This window comes from Schistocerca cancellata, chromosome 3, assembly GCF_023864275.1.
Source record: "Schistocerca cancellata isolate TAMUIC-IGC-003103 chromosome 3, iqSchCanc2.1, whole genome shotgun sequence".
NCBI lineage: Eukaryota > Metazoa > Arthropoda > Insecta > Orthoptera > Acrididae > Schistocerca > Schistocerca cancellata.
Window position 1 is genome coordinate 244,005,205 of NC_064628.1, and position 18,282 is coordinate 244,023,486.

The window sequence follows — 18,282 nt, forward strand, 5'->3', positions numbered from 1 at the left end:
ACGCACGGTTCTCTTCATAGATTCTGAATTAGGCATCACTGTAACAAAGTCATAAACTTTATTATGTAGATTTCCCATTTCATCCGCGTATATCTCCGATAACTGTGTAGTTTCTTCTCGAGACCTTCTCTTCGCTCTTTCCACTTGCTTTCTCACTTTCAGAGCCGCATCGTCATGTGGTCCACAGAGATGTTCTAATAAGTTCAACACTTCTCCGTTCCTCGAAAGCAGCTTTCCCTTGTAATGATCCGCTTTTCGGCGTAAGCACATACATGTAACAACACCTTCTTTAGATTCCCTCTGTTTAAGATACGCGTAACCTTTCTAATGAGCAGGAGGCCTGCCCTTGTTCGTTGTAATAACTTCCATACTGATGGTCACGTTAGGAACTTCGAAAGCAAACTGGGCGGGCGGGTGAGGAGGAGGAGGAGGATGAGGAGGAGCAGGGGGGGGGGGGTAGACAAGGGACCCAACCCCTCGGAGCAGGTAAAACCGTGGCAAATGTCCGGCGTGGCAACTGTCCGGACACCGTACAACTGGGCGAGTGCTAGGGAGTCTCTCTAGACTAGACCTGCCGTGTGGCGGCGCTCGGTCTGCAATCACTGATAGTGGCGACACGCGGGTCCGACGTATACTAACGGACCGCGGCCGATTTAAAGGCTACCACCCAGCAAGTGTGGTGTCTGGCGGTGACACCACACTGCACACCCCTCTTCAGGTCTTGGCGAATTACGAACTGGCTCTCCTTCCTTACACATTTTGAGTCTGGTCATATCAAATGCTGAGGAAAACTTCCTTCCATAACCACCTCAGAAGGAAATAGGTCAGTACCAGTGTGAATCTTCGAGTTGTAAGCTGCTGCGAGAAATCACAAGTATGCATCCCAGGCATTAAGGTGAGAGTTTACGTAGTAACTCAACCTATCAATACTGTGACGCACATGCTCTGTTCTACCATTATTTTGTGGATGCATTGGAATAATTCTTAATGTACAAACCTGTAGCAAATAACACAGCTGTTTTATCAAGTCTGACATGAAATTTGTCCCTTGGTCTGTGATTACCATCTCAGGTACACCAAACTTAAACAGCCAGTTGTCAACCAGGACTTGTGCTACATGAATTACTCACTGATTTGACATGGCAATCATTTACACATGCTGTGAGAAGTGGTCAATAATCGCTACCACAGAATGGTTTCCCAATGGAGTCTCGTTAAGTGGACCTCAGACATCAATCCCTATCATTTCAAATGTTTTTGTTACTTCCATTAACCTTTATAATGGCACTTGCTTATGGATCAAGTCTAATCGCTGTACACACTATACACAGTTATTTACATATTGGTCCATGTCTTCCTTCCTCCTCTTCTACCTTACTATAATTAAATACAGTCAGTCCGCGTGATTAGTCACAACTTCCAGTTTTTTCCCCATACAAGTGGCACTGAAAGTACGTAACTCTGAATATTAATCTGACCATTTCTTTTTCTGTCGTGGAATATTTTTTTCTGCCTTATTCAGTTATTGTGCAGATGTTTTCCACTATTACCACCTGACTCAAAAGACATGCCAATATTTGATTACATGTGTCACATGACAACATAAATTCCTGATGATAGTCTTGGGAAATTAACACTGGGCTCAACGTCAAAGCTGTTTTTTAACGCCTCGAATGCGGTTTGGCACTCTCTTGTGCACTCGAATTTCACGATTTTTCTCAATAACTGTGTGAGTGGCCATGCAATATCTGTGAATCCCTTCACCAATTCCCTATAGTAATCGGAGATTGTAGCTCATTACTCATCTTAGGAACTGGAATATGTCGTACTGCTTGTATCAGCCTCTGAGTTCTTGTACTTGGTCTGTCCTAATCCCTTTTTTACCAGTTACATGCTCTAAGTTCCTCGAAGACAAAATGACACTTCTGGATGTTTAATTTAAGACGTGTGACATATAACCTTTGAAAAACTTCTCTCAACCGTAGTATGTGCATCCTCACATCTCCCAATAACTGACAAGGAAAGGTCACGACGTTGGAATCACGGATTTACTTCAAAATTTGTTCACCTTTAGTAGCCCATTAAAACAACCTAATGAACAAGTAGTAAGGTGCACTACTGTGTCATCCGAGAAAATCACAAGAGAAATGTTACTCATCTGTTATGTAACTGATGTAGCTGTGCGAAGGCACCAACTGTAGCAAGTCGTTGTGGTCATGTGGTTAGCATCCGCGTATTGAAAGAGAGCCGCGGACAAGGCGACGGTTCGAATTCCTACTCACGTAGATTTTTTTAATCAATATTTTTTATCACTGGTCACATTATTTAATTTATATGACACTTGAGAGGCAATATAAAGAAAAAAACGCGTATATTTTCATGAAATTGCAGTGAATTTCACATACTATTTATTTACTATTTTTAATTAAATTTTCGAGGATGAGAGACAGGCATAGAAACACCAACTCGAACTCTATATATAATTATGCAATTATGCAATTATTCAGTAATATAGCAAGCCAGAATGTGCCAGACCACGAGAGTATCGTACAACTACTCGTCGGATATGCTCTCGACATCGCGCGTTGCAGGATGGTATTTGTCACACAGGCAAGGAAAGTGTAAGTTGAAACACCATCTACAACATTGAATGAATACAGTTTTCCCACATTTTCGGGGAATGTACAGAGTTTCTAAAGGAAAACACACCTCCTAGAAATTTTGAAAAATTTCTTTTTCTTCCGATAGTGTAGATTAAAAGTTAAGTCTGACTGGGAGCCGAACCGTCGGCTCACACAGGCTCGTCTTGCAAAGCTCGAACGCTAACAATTTTTTTTATTTTAATAGGAACTTCCTGGCGCCCAAAGGGAGGGGGAGCGGCAAAGTGGACAAGGGTCACAAACCGAGGCCTGGCCACCATGTCCCTTTCCCACCCTTCAGGAACTAAGGAAATGTAGGCACAGTCAACATCAATGGTTTATTTATTTCCCTCTTTCTTTTAATTAACATTAAGACCATAGAGAACAGCAGCAAACATGTGTCGCGAGGAGGCCGCAGCATGATGTCAGATTCATGGAGACTATAGACTTAGAGTTTTTTTCCGAGAAGAACATCCCGATGACCAGATAATATATCGGTTCAAAGTGTGGAAGAGGCGGGGATAAATTCTTCATGTCAGGAACACCCCAGCTGTGAGGTGGGTTAACGAAGACACTATATAGGAAAATGGAGAGAAATTGTCTGTATTTTGGATTGCAGGCAACTGCACAATGCCGTTCATTAAGGAGCTGCCAAAAATCAAGGATACTTTTCTCGCCACCAGCAAACAAGTAGTGAACTGCGTGCCCACAAATCCGCTTCACAGAGTTCATCTTCGCTTGCGGGAAGTATCCTGCATCCGGAAAGAGGAGCAGTTGACTAGGTATCTGATGAGGAGTCGTATGGCTAATTAAGGACAACATCTGTCGCGCCAATAACCAGACATCTCTTACTTATCTGCTCACCATGTGTTGCTCATCTGTGTCCAAAACATCACAAGCGACACACAATAGGATGTCTGCGAAGTGAATCCCGTGGAGGAGTGACCGGCAACTTGCTTCCCACTGGCAGTGAGGTACCATGCGGACTGTACGTCAGTGTCAAGATAAGCAGCGCACACCAATCGCTAAACAACATTACAGTCAACGTGGGGATGCTTCCGCTCAACCACATTCGAAGACCTGTGCTGCTGAAGAATGCCATAGGTCGCCTTCGTGGATGTGAAGTGGCAGGTATTATCGCAGTATGGACGTAGCTCAGTTCGAGGAAGAAGTGGAGGAAGCGGCGGAACGTCCGAAAGTGGGATGGGTGCTGAAAGGGATTGTCGTGCAAGGGCCTCCAGCAGTAGGCTGGGAAGGTACGTAGGACAACAGCACCACATCACCATGTGAGAGCCAATGAAAAGGGCTATCGCTATGGCAGGCACATTATACAGACCTAAACCACCCCTGCACCACGGGAGAGTGGGGGTCTCGAACCTTACCTTGAACAGTAAGCCGAAGTAAACAAATGAACCCAACACCTGGAATGTGGCGGGCCATCGATGGCGGAATAAGAAGTGTCTGTGCCACGTGGGGGATACTGACGCCACATACACATTTATATATTGTGTCCGTTGCAGAAGATTTAAGAGCCCATCACTTAGTTGGGAAAGTAGGCGCTAGCAGTTGAGGGCGATCATGCGCTGCAGATCCCTTGCAAAGTCGAGTCATAAGCATCGCATAGTATCAGCTCATGCAAAGCAGCGCTGTCCGCAAGAAGCCCCACACCTAAAGCCGTGGTGCTCGATTTGTGAACTTTATGGCAGCTACCAGAAACTTCGCCGTAGGGTGTAACCCATGCCAGTGACTCCCAGACCACAGTACCGCTACGATGAGGAGATCGTCTGCATAAACGGTACAGCTAAATACATGGTCACCAAGAGATATCCCAGAGAGGCGTTGACGGAGGCTGCAGAGCAACGGTTCCATGGCGAAAGCATGCAACAGTGCAGAGAGCGGTCAGCCTTGACACACTGATCGACGAATTGAGATGGGAGGAATGAGACAGCCATCGTAGAGTATACCAGACATAGCTCCACGAAGGAGATGCACTACGTGTCTGGGTATCCCATACTACGGAGCACCCCTGCCAGGTAGTCGTGATCGACTCTGGCTGAAATCACGAGCTGCCAAAAGTCCAGGAATACGACGAGATTGAGCAAGAGCGATTATATCCCTTTTCTGGCATCTTCCAAAGAAGTTTGATCGGGGGTAAACCACGCAGCGAGCCGTCCGTTTAAGCTGCGCAACCAACAGCTGGGTAAAGATCTTTGCAACGCTGTTGAGTAATGTCAAGGGGGTGGTAATCGCATTTCCCTGAGGCACCCAGAGGTTTGTGGTCGGGAATAAGGAAACTCTCGAGGAAACGGTCTGGAATCGGCACGAAATGTGACATAAGATCCTGACAAATTTCTGTCCACACTGGACCAGAAGGGAACGAAATGTCCGATAAGACACCAGTGGGATGCCGTCAGAGCCAGGCGACCTGCTCATAGAACCCGCCTGGAAAGCATCAGGAACTTCGACCTCTTTCACGTTAGCAATCAGACCCATCGTCGCATCCATGTGGACTGAGCCAAAGTAGAGTCTGGAGACAGCCATAATGTTGGCAGGGTGGTGGCGTTGTTCATAGTATATCAGAAAATAATGTGCGTGGAGGGCAGATCCAACATCCTGTTGGGTATCAAAACTCCGCCCATCACCCGTAGTAAGAACATTAATCAAAGCCCGCCGAAGGTAGCGTCGTTTCGCTATGACATGATGGATGCTCCTGCACTAATATGTCGTATCTGCGAGCCCGGAGCATAGCTCCTTCAAGGTGGTGGCGAGAGAGGTGTGTAAGCTGTGCCTTGGCACGATTCATCATCGCCTGGCGCTCTGACGTCATCAGAGTACATTTCCGTAGAATGGTGAAATATAATTCCTGAGTTCGTCGCCGCCATGCCGCGACCTCCCTTCCGTTACCAGTGAAGGCCTTGCGGAGGGCAGGCTTTGCACAGAGCGCCCACCAGGACAGGGCAGACTAACAGGCATCACGGTGTCGACCACAAGCTGGCCACGTGGTCTCGATGAGCTGCCGTCAGTCAGGTGAAGTAAGATGGATGATGTTCAGTTTCGATAGTCCACAGCCGCGCCACGCCCTCTGGCGGCAGAGAACGCAACAGACCAGACTTCAACAGCCTGCACCTCACTGACAATATCGCGGGAGATGTAAACGCGATCGAGGCGGCTGGAAGAAGGCTAGTGAAACGCATAACTCCCAGACGATCGCCATGAACATGCTCCCAAGAATCCATAAGGCTGAGGCGCTGGAGAATTTTCGCTAGCACCGCGCGGGAGAGTGACGTGGTAGCTGGCCTCTGTGTGCCTGAGAATAGCTGAAATCGCTTGAATGACCTATGCCTTCTGCCAAACCAATAAAAGTGGCGTGACTCTCTCTGAGAAGAAGGTGGAACGTTCACGGCGATGACCCGAACCATATGGCGCCTAGACGCTGACGATCCTGGGGTCACTAAATGTGAGAGTCATACCTCTGGCATCAGGGAGATAGGCCACTGCATTAGCGAGGATTCCGTCACGTAAGAGGATCGCTACCCCACTACCGGTAGGGAATGTATGAGAGACGTGTGCTGTAAAATCATGGGGAGCACAGATAGTTGGAACGTGCACCTCCTGAAGGAGAGCAAAGTCAACGTCCGCAGCATACAGCATATCATGGAGCAAAGCTAGTTTGTGGTGTACACGAGTGGTTTTGACACTAACTGTGGCTATGCGGTAAACCTCCAGAATGTCCATCCTCAGCATCGAAGTTGTCCAGCTAGACAGACGTCTCACTGGGTCAGTTCAGTGAAACACTATCAGAGGTGCGCCCACAGGTAGCGTCAGACACAGAAGGAGAACCACCGGCATCAGACTCAAGCGTGGGAAGGTCGATGTCCGGAGGTGGACTCTGACTGGTGACGGAGGCGGGGAAGGACGGCGCGTTGTCAAGTGTCAGAGCGTCAGAGGACAGATGGCCATGAATAGCAGGGTCGTTATCCTGTGCACACGTCCGCTGGAGACAGTCATCAGAAGTGTTACGGCGTTGTCTGCTCCGCTTCCTTGGCGACCGTTGCTCCCTAACATGCTATTCCGTTTCGGATGGCGGGCGGCTACCGTCCGATATGTGACCAGATGGCAGAAAATCGGAGTTAGGTACAGCTCCATGATCAGCAACCGCGGAGTCGGGTCAGACAGCTCATTTGTGTTGCCTCAGGGGCGGGAGTGTAAGAGAGACAGGGAAAACGTCCGTCAGGTCATCGAGAGGAGTCGACGCCGGTACCGACTGATTCAGAGGGGCCACAGCAGGCGGCACTACCGCAGACGCGTAAGACAGAGCTAACACAGTGGGCGCCGCAGGAGGAGCGACATCTCCGATCGGTGTCAGAGCCAGTCTACGTCCGAGGCATTCAGCACGGACAGGGCACTCCTGGCCATAACCTGAACAGGTGCGCTGCAGCCCGCAATAACCATGCAGGAAGGCACCTGTTTCCGTAGTTTAATTTTTATCTGACGGACATCATTGAGGACATGTTATGTTTCGAACGTCTTCCACTTTTCAGCAACGCGACTGATGACGTTGCCGTAAGGTTTAAACGCGGCCACCACAACGTCCGACGGTACCTCAAACGGGAAGTCGAAAAGCCGCAACTTTCGGAGTCCAAAACCAGCGTGATCAACCACGACAGTCCTTATGTGTCCATCAGGGTATCGGAACTTAACAGTGTTAGCGTGGAGCCGCACAACGTCGCTGCACAGCTTGTCATTCGCCAGCTTTACGTACACAGCAGTACTGAGGATCGAAAAATGAATTCCGAGAACATGTGGCGGGAGACGCTTTTCATCTCATATAAAACGTTTTACTTCATACGCCTTCAGTCCTTCGTGATCCATAGGAAAAGTTAATTTAATTGTGGCTTGGCGGTAAGAAAACGCTATGATGGTCGAGGAAGTCAGACTCTGAGATAATCCGCTACGAAGAAGTAAACAAAACCATTTGACCACCATTAACTCTAACGTGTGGCACCTGCTCACAGATACATAAACCACGTAATAGACACATAAAACTTCTCTTAGGATTTTTCCGGAATTGCCAGAGTAGTGCGCCTTACTACAGACTTGCACATTATGTTCTTTTAATGGCCTACTAAAGGTATACAAAGTTTGAAGTAAACCCATGATCGCAACGTCGTGGCCTCCCATTGTCAGTTATGTCGTTGAGTTATACCGTCACCCCATCCGACAACGGCTGAAACGCTGCTGGAGCATTCCTCAGTCCAAATGTAATCCTCAGTACTAGTAATGACCTCAGGGGACGGAAAATACTGTCTTTGTCTGGTCGTCTGGAACACGACGACGAGTATTTGCATATAGGATTTTTTGCCGTTTATTTTGTGTGGTGTGATGATTACTTTTATTTCAATTTTATATAAAACTAACAATTTTTCACAAAATGATTAAGTAAAAGCGGCTATGTTCATTACTATATCTTACTATATGTCAATGATTTTGGTTATGGATGTAATCTGGAGTAAACATCAAGTACCTTATCGATTGTATACCACGTGCTCCACAATATCTTGTATTCAATCCGCTGTGCAGCTGCGCTGTATATTATTGTGCAAACAGATTTTTGTAAATTGCAAAATCAATTTCTATCAATTGGTGTCGATGAATATACTATGTGTAGATAGTCTGAACTATAGTTTTTATCGTAAATTTATATTTTAAATAATGACTCTATATTTCAACGAAGGATTATACAGCCAACCGATTCCTAATAACGCTCTAGATTAATGTTGCATACCCTATCTGTAAAACCTTCTACTGACTCTTTGTGCCTCTTTGTCACACTATTTAGTTACTCCTGGAAGACCCTAGCGCTATTTTGCTTTTAATACCACTGTAGGAGGTCTTTTCCCAACTGATTTAACATCTGTGCCTTCCGCAACCCTTACGTACAACTGGCAAACGTTTTCATCTCCACAGCCAATACTAATTTCATTATCTGCAGTAACTGATCATCGGATCTACCTCCGATTTTTGCTTATCATGCCAGGTCTTGCATGAAAGACGTTAGGTCCTCAGCTGCCTTATCAAAACAGGGAGTAAATACGTTGGCCCAGGCTGGATCTATCTGACTATCAGACTGTCCGACTAACTACTAATCTTTCACCACAATTCACGCTAGTAACTCCCTCTTGTCTTCTTTCAAGTGTGCTACATTATTAAATAAAAGCTGCATTACGTATCCTGGAAAAAATCCTGTGTCGCAGACTAAGTCATAGTGGAACCTATTTTCCGAATACACAAAATGGTACAACGCAATATCAATTTACACTAGTTCACACTCTCATAATAACTTTGATGTTTGCCAGTATCTTTGCTTTTACGGTGTACTATGCAATGTCATCCAGACATGCATGCCTGTCTGAGGGTCATCACGTAGTACACTGTAAAAACAGACCTGCAGAACAGTATTATATGCCTAGACACGCCACGGTAATGGTAAGTCGCCCACTGTGCGTGAATCACAGCAACTGTGCGAGTGCAGCAGATGAACAGACGTTGGCATGTAGAGCCTTGGGTCGGTCTGGGAGATAAGCTCGGATAGCTGAAGTGGTTAAGGCAACTACTCGCATAAAACGGGCAATCCGTATCCTGGTTCGGCAAAAATTTTCAGATGTCACTAATATACAGTGAAGCCAAAGTGTATTGACAATTGCGAATACATTACTTTTACTTCAGTAACTTTGCAACCCATCATGCGCCAACTTGATTCTGTGCATTTCCTATCTAGGCCTTTATGGCCATAAGGGTGCAGTGTACCAGAGTGAGTGGGTCTGCTGCGGGGTACAGGTGGTGGAGTGGTGGGGTACTAGGATGGTCGTGCTGGCCAGTGACGTCTAGGAAAACTCGGCTGCAAGGTAAAATACCTTTATTCAGTGTTGCGTTACAATCATCGGAGTGCTGCAGCGCCAGAGATACGCCCCTTGCAGGCACGTTGTCTGCCAGCTGTGCAATCGATCTGTGAAAGCCCGTGGTGGCGTGCTGGAGCGTGTGAAGTCTTTGTCCTGCGTTGTTGGCACTCTTTGTTTCACTCAGCAGCGCAAGCTCCAGCTAGCACTGTGCGGCCATGAGTGAGAATTGCGAACACCTTGAGCATTTGCCTGGATTGTCGTAGACGCTCACCCCAGTGTGGGTAGGTAGCGGTCCCACCACCCTGGCCGCGAAGCACTACCGAAAGGGCAGAAGTTCGGGTGCTGCCGTAGAGCCTGGAGACGGCTCATGCATTGTACTGCTCCAAGTCCATGGGTGTGGACTTCACCCCATGAGCTGGGTCGTTGGAGATGGTTGCCAAGACCAGCATCGGCTGCTCACTGTTCCATAATGTTGGGGAGGCTTGCGTGGCCTTGAAGGATATTGCCAGATTCTGCATTACTGTGCTAGTGTCAAAAGGGTATTTATGGTGATTAATGGCACATTTGTTGTACCGATATGTCTCTCCCAGCAGGCTCATACAAAATGGTTCAAATGGCTCTGAGCACTATGGGACTTCACATCTAAGGTCATCAGTCCCCTAGAACTTAGAACTACTTAAACCTAACTAACCTAAGGACATCACACACATCCATGCCCGAGGCAGGATTCGAACCTGCGACCGTAGCGGTCACGCGTTTCCAGACTGAAGCGCCTAGAACCGCACGGCCACACAGGCCGGCAGGCTCATACAGATCAACATCTTCGTGGCTAAAAGATGTGGGAAGAGACCCTCCCTCCCGTCAGTCTGATTCGTAGTTGCATTGCTTTTCTGTAACGTCGCCAAGATTGCGCGTTTCGGCTTGGCCACCTTGTGGTAGTAAACACGCTCTTCTATGAATTTGCTTATCAGCACCTTCGATGCTGCCTTCTCACCTCACATAAATGAAGCTGCTTTTCTCGCAGTGATGCCCAAAATTAGCGACGGCGTTACATCGGTGACAAGTAAAATATACAATTACCACTGACTCAGCACACATTGCAGCATGTCCAAGAAAACCTACGCCTTCAGTTGTGTGTATTCTTTAAAGGAAAAATTGTCTTATAAGAAGGAAGGGGTTTATTTTTAATTGTTTGTCTGACTTGTTGTTCAGGCCTTCAGCCATTGTTTCAAATCTGTTAGTGACTTTTTGCCGTGCAATAAGTTAATATTTCTTTAATTAGGCTTTCGGCCGTTCTGTTGTAAGTTTAAAAAGAAATTTCTTGGTTAGAAAAATTGTTTATTAATGTGCGTTAATTATAGTTGTGCTTCCGACGTGTAGTGTAGGCCTACAGCCTCTGATTGTTTTCAATTGCATTTTTTTTTAAATTTACCTTCTATTTTTAATTGCTTTTGATTTCAAGGCCAGGCCATCAGCCGTTCTTGTTTTTGCTGTGATTTTGTGTCTTCAGCCCAGAAAGCACCTCAAGTTTTCTTTAACTAGGCCTTCAGCCGAATTGTTTAATTGTGATCTTTAAAGCAATGTGTTAATAAGTGGTTCTTAGAAAAATAAAGTTGTGTGTTTCATTGTGCAACTCACAGTAACTGTCTACGGTCCCATACAAAATCATAACCTTATCCTGTGCGCTCTCTGAGTACCTACCAACCAAGTTTCATGTATATAGAGAAGAAGCAATGACGAAAATAAAAGATAGGTTCATGAGCCATTTTTAATTAAAGCTGAGTGGACGTCAATGATGAGATTCGCTGATGACATTGCTGTCTTCAGTGAAAGTGAAGAATAATTACAGAATCTGTTTAATGGAATCGACAATGTAATGAGTACATAATACGGACTGAGAGGAAATCGAACAAAGATGAATTTAATTAAAACTACAGAAATGAGAAAAGCGAGAAGCGAGAAAATTAACATCGGAAGTGGGGATAACAAAGTAGATGAAGGTAAGGAATGGATGAAACAAGGTGGTCATAAAAAGCAGATTAGCACTGGGAAGAAGGGCATTCCTGGCCAAGAGAAGTCTACAAGTATCAAAAATAGATTTTGATTTGAGGAGGAAATTTCTGAGAATGCACGTCTGGAACACTTCACTGCATGGAAGTGAAACATGGACTGTGAGAAAACCGGATCAGAATCGAAGCATTTGCTATGCGGTACTACAGACAAATGTTGAAATTTCGGTGGAATGATAAGGTTAGGAGTGAGGAAATTCTCCGCAGAATCGGCGAGGAAAGGAGTATAAGGAATACACTGACCAGAAGAAGGAACAGGATGATACGACATATGTTAAGACATCAGGGAATAACTTCCGTGATCTAGAGGGAACTGTAGGGGGGGGGGGGGGGGGGGGAACTGTAGAGAAAGACAAAGATTGGAATACATTCAGCACATAAGAGGGGACATACATTGCAATTGCTACTCTGAGATGAAAAGGTTGGCACAGGAGGGGAATTCGTGGCCGGCCGCATCAAACCAGTCAGAAGACTGATGACTCAAAGAAAGAAGAAGAACCTCGCTCACTCTTACTGGCCATTTTACTTCGAGGTATGAGCCAACTGGCAGCCGCGACGAAATGTAAGCCAAGAAGCCGTGCAGTTAAGCAAGCACGAAAATCCTTTGTGGCACTGGTATTCTGTGCGTGTAATACAGTGTAAATCTGGGACAAGGGTGTCTGCACACTAAGAAAGTGCGATTTTGCGCTGGCGAATCTGTTTTACATACCAACGGTTTCTGTTGGTCTCCCTTCTTCCAAACATAAAACTAAGACAAAATATTATGCACGTACTTTAATAGACTGGATGATCAAAAACTCGAAATAATTATTACTTCAACAGCTTACATTAGAAACTTCCTGGCAGATTAAAACTGTGTGCCCGACCGAGACTCGAACTCGGGACCTTTGCCTTTCGCGGGCAAGTGCTCTACCAACTCAGCTACCGAAGCACGACTCACGCCCGGTACTCACAGCTTCACTTCTGCCAGTACCTCGTCTCCTACCTTCCAAACTTTACAGAAGCTCTCCTGCGAACCTTGCAGAACTAGCACTCCTGAAAGAAAGGATATTGCGGAGACATGGCTTAGCCACAGCCTGGGGGATGTTTCCAGAATGAGATTTTCACTCTGCAGCGGAGTGTGCGCTGATATGAAACTTCCTGGCAGATTAAAACTGTGTGCCCGACCGAGACTCGAACTCGGGACCTTTGCCTTTCACGGGCAAGTGCTCTACCAACTGAGCTACCGAAGCACGACTCACGCCCGGTACTCACAGCTTCACTTCTGCCAGTACCTCGTCTCCTACCTTCCAAACTTTACAGAAGCTCTCCTGCGAACCTTGCAGAACTAGCACTCCTGAAAGAAAGGATATTGCGGAGACATGGCTTAGCCACAGCCTGGGGGATGTTTCCAGAATGAGATTTTCACTCTGCAGCGGAGTGTGCGCTGATATGAAACTTCCTGGCAGATAGTACCGGGCGTGAGTCGTGCTTCGGTAGCTCAGTTGGTAGAGCACTTGCCCGCGAAAGGCAAAGGTCCCGAGTTCGAGTCTCGGTCGGGCACACAGTTTTAATCTGCCAGGAAGTTTCATATCAGCGCACACTCTGCTGCAGAGTGAAAATCTCATTCTAGCTTACATTAGCATAGAAAAATATTACAGGTAGAAGTAGAGGCCTGTTGGTGGGACTTACGCCACGCTATTCTAGAGTATAGAGATGGGGCCCCTCACGCCCGCACCAACGTGGTGACCAAACCAAAAGTTCTACTGTCACCTCCGTAAACATGTTAGTTATCTAGTGGGTGGATCACAGGATGCTGGACTGTGATGTTGTCCGTGCGTCTGGGTAAGGCTACGCATTAACACGGTCCATCAGGTGATAGATAGTGGACGAAACGCGAGTGAGGGTAGCGATTTGAAGAGCAGAGGGAAAAAAGTGCCATGGCTCGTGCCGTGGGAAAAAAACCTCTGCGACAGTAGGATGGGTAGTAAGAGCAGTAGTGGCTTACTAGCTGCGATAGTTCATGCAAGGTTGGATTTGTTAGTATAGGTATCATGCATCATTACCGTGACAGGCGATGGCGATGTGTCCCAGTTGCTGCGGCTGCTACTTTCCTGGAACAATCAATATCGTTATACAGTAGTGGGAGATCGGCCATAGATCATCTCACTGTGTGGGGGGTGTGTGGAGCTTGTTTGCATGCAGTGTACGGTACGGCTTCCCTGTATGGTGCCAGTTATTCGGCAGTGTATTTCAGCTGGATATCCAGTAAATGCGTCTGATTAACAGGGGCTCGCCTGTGCCGTTATGTTTGCGTAAGCTTGGCCATAGATGTTATGTCCTTGCAAGTATGTCTTTTGGTCTTTTATGTTTCCATCTATGGTTGTGGTCGTAGTTCCCCAGATTCAGAATAAACGGGTTCTGCGAATGTCTGGAGTTTCTGTATAGTCTTGTGGTGAGTTTGTGGATTACCTCCGTGAGAGTCTCAAGTCGGTATTCCCGGTGAAGGTCCGCGATGCGTGTGTATCGTGGAGCATTGCTTATGATTTTGAGTACCTTGTTTTGTATGAGCTGCAGACGGCGCAGGCGTGTAGGCGCAGCGTATCCCCAGACGGGAGCTGCGTACGTCATCAGGGGTCGGATAAGTGTCATGTACATGGACCTCGACACCCTTCTGTTCAGTGTGCTACGCCTGTTGAGCATAGGATAGAGCTGTTTGAGCCTCGCGCTAGCTCGGTTGGTCATGTGTTGTATGTGGTCCCCCCAGAGTAATTTCCGGTCCAGCCAGACACCGAGGTATTTGACTTTCTCGCGGAAACGTATTGGGCGTGCATGTAGAGTTATTGGTCTGCAGTAGCGGTGTTTGCGCAGTTGCTTCGGTCTTCTCGTGAACAGAACGGCTTCGCACTTGTCGACGTTTACTCTAACACGCCATTTCTCCAACCAAGGCTCAGCCACTCTGAGTGCAGTCTGTAGGCGTGACGTAATGTTTGATGGTTTCCAATCTTGCGCAAGGATGGCTGTGTCAGTCCGTTCGTCTGGTCGACGGAATGCGAACGCGCCTTTCGCCAGTTGAAATCGGCGTTGCTTTCTAATACTTGCCTTACGCCTTTCGATCCCCAGAAACCCCTTTTGTTGATGGTAGATGCATCGGATTTCGGGATCGGTGCTGTGCTTGCGCACAAAGATGGTTCGCATGATCGCCCTATTGCCTTTGCGTCCAAATGGCTCTCGTCAGCGCAAAGAAATTATTCACAGATCGAGAAAGAAGCTTTGGCTCTCGTATTTGTTGTTACAAAGTTTCACGATTTCTTGTATGGTCGTCACTTTACCATCATCACAGACCACAAACCTTTGACATCGCTTTTTCATCCGAACAAGCCTGTACCTCCGCGTACAGCGCAGAAATTCATTCGCTGGTCTATTTTCCTCTCGCAGTACCGCTACGATATCTTGTATTGGTCCACTGCTAAGCACGGAAACGCCGATGCGTTGTCCCGTTTGCCTGTTGCCGAGGACAGAGCATTCGATTCCTCCGAACTTCCCTTTTTTTTTTTTTTTTTTTTTTTTTTAGGGCGCAAAACTTCTATGGTCATTAGCGCCCAGCCCGTGACTTAAGACAGTAAAAAACCGAAATTGAAAACCAGCAGCAATGGGAACAAAGTCATAAAATTGGAGAAACTAAAAATAGAAGGAATGCTTAAAAATCCACTACAGAAAGGGGGTGGTTGTCCCCAAAAAAAAGCTTCAAATGACTGACGTCATTTCACTGTCACTAATAAACTGGAGAACGCGGTCAGCTGAGCGCGTGTCATCTGCTAAAATCGACGATAGATCAGGCGATAGCTGTAGACGGGAGCGTAACGGATTAAAATAGGGGCATTCAATTAAAAGGTGTCTTACCGTCCACAGCTGAAAGCAGTGGGGACAGAGTGGGGGAGGATCGCCGCTTAAAAGATGTCGATGGCTAAAAAGACAGTGCCCTATCCGGAGTCTAGCTAAAATTACCTCCTCCCGACGACGCGTTCGGGAGGAAGAGGTCCAAGCGCAAGGAAGGGCTTTCACTTCCCGCAATTTATTATGGGAAAGTGTTGACCAATGCGCATGCCATAAATGAGCAACTTTGCGACATAAACCGCTCCGTAGATCGGTGAAGGGAAGCGACTGAATAGCTGGCCGAGGAAGAGAGACTGCAGCCTTGGCCACTATATCGGCCGCCTCATTCCCACAGATACCAGCGTGTCCCGGGAGCCAGAGGAACGCCACCGAGACGCCCCCCAGGTGGAGCAAGCGCAGACAGTCCTGAATCCGGTGGACCAGAGGGTGCACAGGGTAAAGAGCTTGGAGACTGAGGAGAGAGCTGAGAGAATCTGAGCAGATAACGTACTGTATCCGCTGATGGCGGCGGATGTAGTGGACAGCCTGGAGAACAGCGTAAAGCTCCGCAGTATAAACCGAACACTGGTCGGGAACCCGAAAGCGATTTGGGGTGTCGCCAGCAATATAGGCACTCCCTACACCTAACGATGTTTTCGAGCCGTCGGTGTAAATAAATGTGGCGTCCGTCATTTGTGCACATAGAGCAGCAAATGCCCGACGATAAACAATTGTAGGGGTACCATCCTTGGGAAAATGACAAAGGTCACGGAGCAGGCAGATCCGGGGACGGAGCCAAGGCGGTGCTGTACCCCAAGTTGTCAAGAAGGTTTTAGGAAAGCGGAAGGAAAGAGAATGGAGCAGTTGACGGAAGCGGACTCCCGGGGGTAGTAGGGAGGAGGAGCGGCCTGCATACCCTACATCAAAGGAGGCGTCGAAAAAAAGGTCATGGGCTGGATTAGCAGGCATGGAAGACAGATGGCTAGCATAACGACACAGGAGGACTGCTCGCCGATTGGACAGTGGAGGTTCAGCAGTCTCAGCATAAAGGCTTTCCACAGGGCTAGTGTAAAAAGCTCCAGACACTAAATGTAATCCACGGTGGTGGACAGAGTCGAGACGCCGAAGAATAGACGGCCGAGCAGAGGAGTAGACTACGCTTCCATAATCCAATTTCGAGCGCACTAAGGCGCGATAGAGGCGGAGAAGGACCACTCGGTCCGCTCCCCAGGAGGTACCATTCAGGACACGGAGGGTGTTAAGCGATCGCACACAGATAGGAAACGTGGGAGGACCAGCACAGTTTTCTGTCAAACATAAGACCCAAGAATTTAGCGACGTCTGAAAACGGAAGGTTGACAGGACCTAGATGTAAGGAGGGCGGAAGAAACTTCTCACGTCGCCAAAAATTGACACAAACGGTCTTACTGGGTGAGAAACGGAAGCCGGTTTCGATGCTCCACGAGTGGAGGCGATCGAGACATCCTTGAAGACGTCGTTCAAGAAAGCTGGTCCGTTGAAAGCTGTAGTAGATCGCAAAATCGTCCACAAAGAGGGAGCCCGAGACATCATGAAGGAGACAATCCATAATTGGATTTATGGCGATGGCAAACAGTACAACACTCAGCACAGATCCCTGGGGTACCCCGTTTTCTTGGGAGAAAGTACGGGAGAGAGTAGTGTTCAACCGCACCCTAAAGGTGCGCTCTGCCATAAATTCGCGAAGAAAAAGGGGCAGCCGGCCTCGAAAGCCCCAAGAGAACAGTGTGCGGAGGATGCCTGTCCTCCAACAGGTATCGTATGCTCTCTCCACATCGAAAAATATTGCTACCGTTTGGCGTTTCCGGAGAAAATTGTTCATGATATAAGTGGAGAGAGCAACAAGATGGTCAACTGCAGAACGATGCTTCCGAAATCCGCATTGGGCTGGTGTTAAAAGACTGCGGGATTCCAGCCACCAAGCTAAACGGTAATTCACCATACGCTCCAAAACCTTACAGACACTACTCGTGAGAGAAATGGGGCGATAGCTAGAGGGGAGATGTTTGTCCTTTCCAGGTTTCGGAACGGGAACGACAACAGCTTCCTGCCACCGTCTGGGAAAGGTACTGACGGTCCAAATTCGATTATAAAGGCGAAGGAGGTAACGCAGACTATGGGTTGATAAATGCAGCAACATTTGGACATGGATACCATCCGGTCCTGGGGCGGAGGAGCGAGAAGAAGAGAGGGCATGTTGGAGTTCCCGCATGGAGAAAACAGTATTGTAGCTTTCGTGATTTTGAGAGGAGAAAGCAAGATGTCGCACTTCCGCTGCACGTTTCTTCGGGAGAAACGCTGGCGGGTAATTTGAAGAGCTCGAAATCTCAGCAAAGTGCTGACCCAACGAGTTAGAAATTGCGACGGGGTCCACTAAGGTATCATGCGCGACAGTGAGCCCAGAGACCGGGGAGAAACTAGGCGCGCCTGAGAACCGTCGAAGCCGACTCCAAACTTCCGAGGAGGGAGTGAAGGTGTTAAATGAGCTAATAAAGAATTTACAGCTTGCCTTCTTGCTATCGCGGATGACGCGACGGCATCGCGCACGGAGCTGCTTATAGCGGATACAGTTGGCCAAAGTAGGATGGTGACGGAAAATGCGAAGAGCACGTCGCCGCTCACGTATTGCGTCACGGCATGCCTCGTTCCACCAAGGAACTGGGGGGCGCCGGGGCAATTCGGAGGTGCGTGGTATTGAACGTTCCGCAGCAGTAAGAATAACGTCGGTAATATGTGTGACCTCATCGTCGACGCTGGGAAAGCGACGGTCATCGAATGTCG

At 47.5% G+C, this 18,282-nt stretch overlaps 1 non-coding gene across 1 annotated transcript; it reads right to left on the reverse strand.

Annotated features, from left to right (window-relative positions):
• Positions 1-12,765: 12,765 nt before the first annotated feature.
• Positions 12,766-12,840, reverse strand: Trnas-uga (transfer RNA serine (anticodon UGA)). The gene has a single exon. It is a non-coding gene; the product is annotated as a tRNA-Ser (tRNA).
• Positions 12,841-18,282: the final 5,442 nt, after the last annotated feature.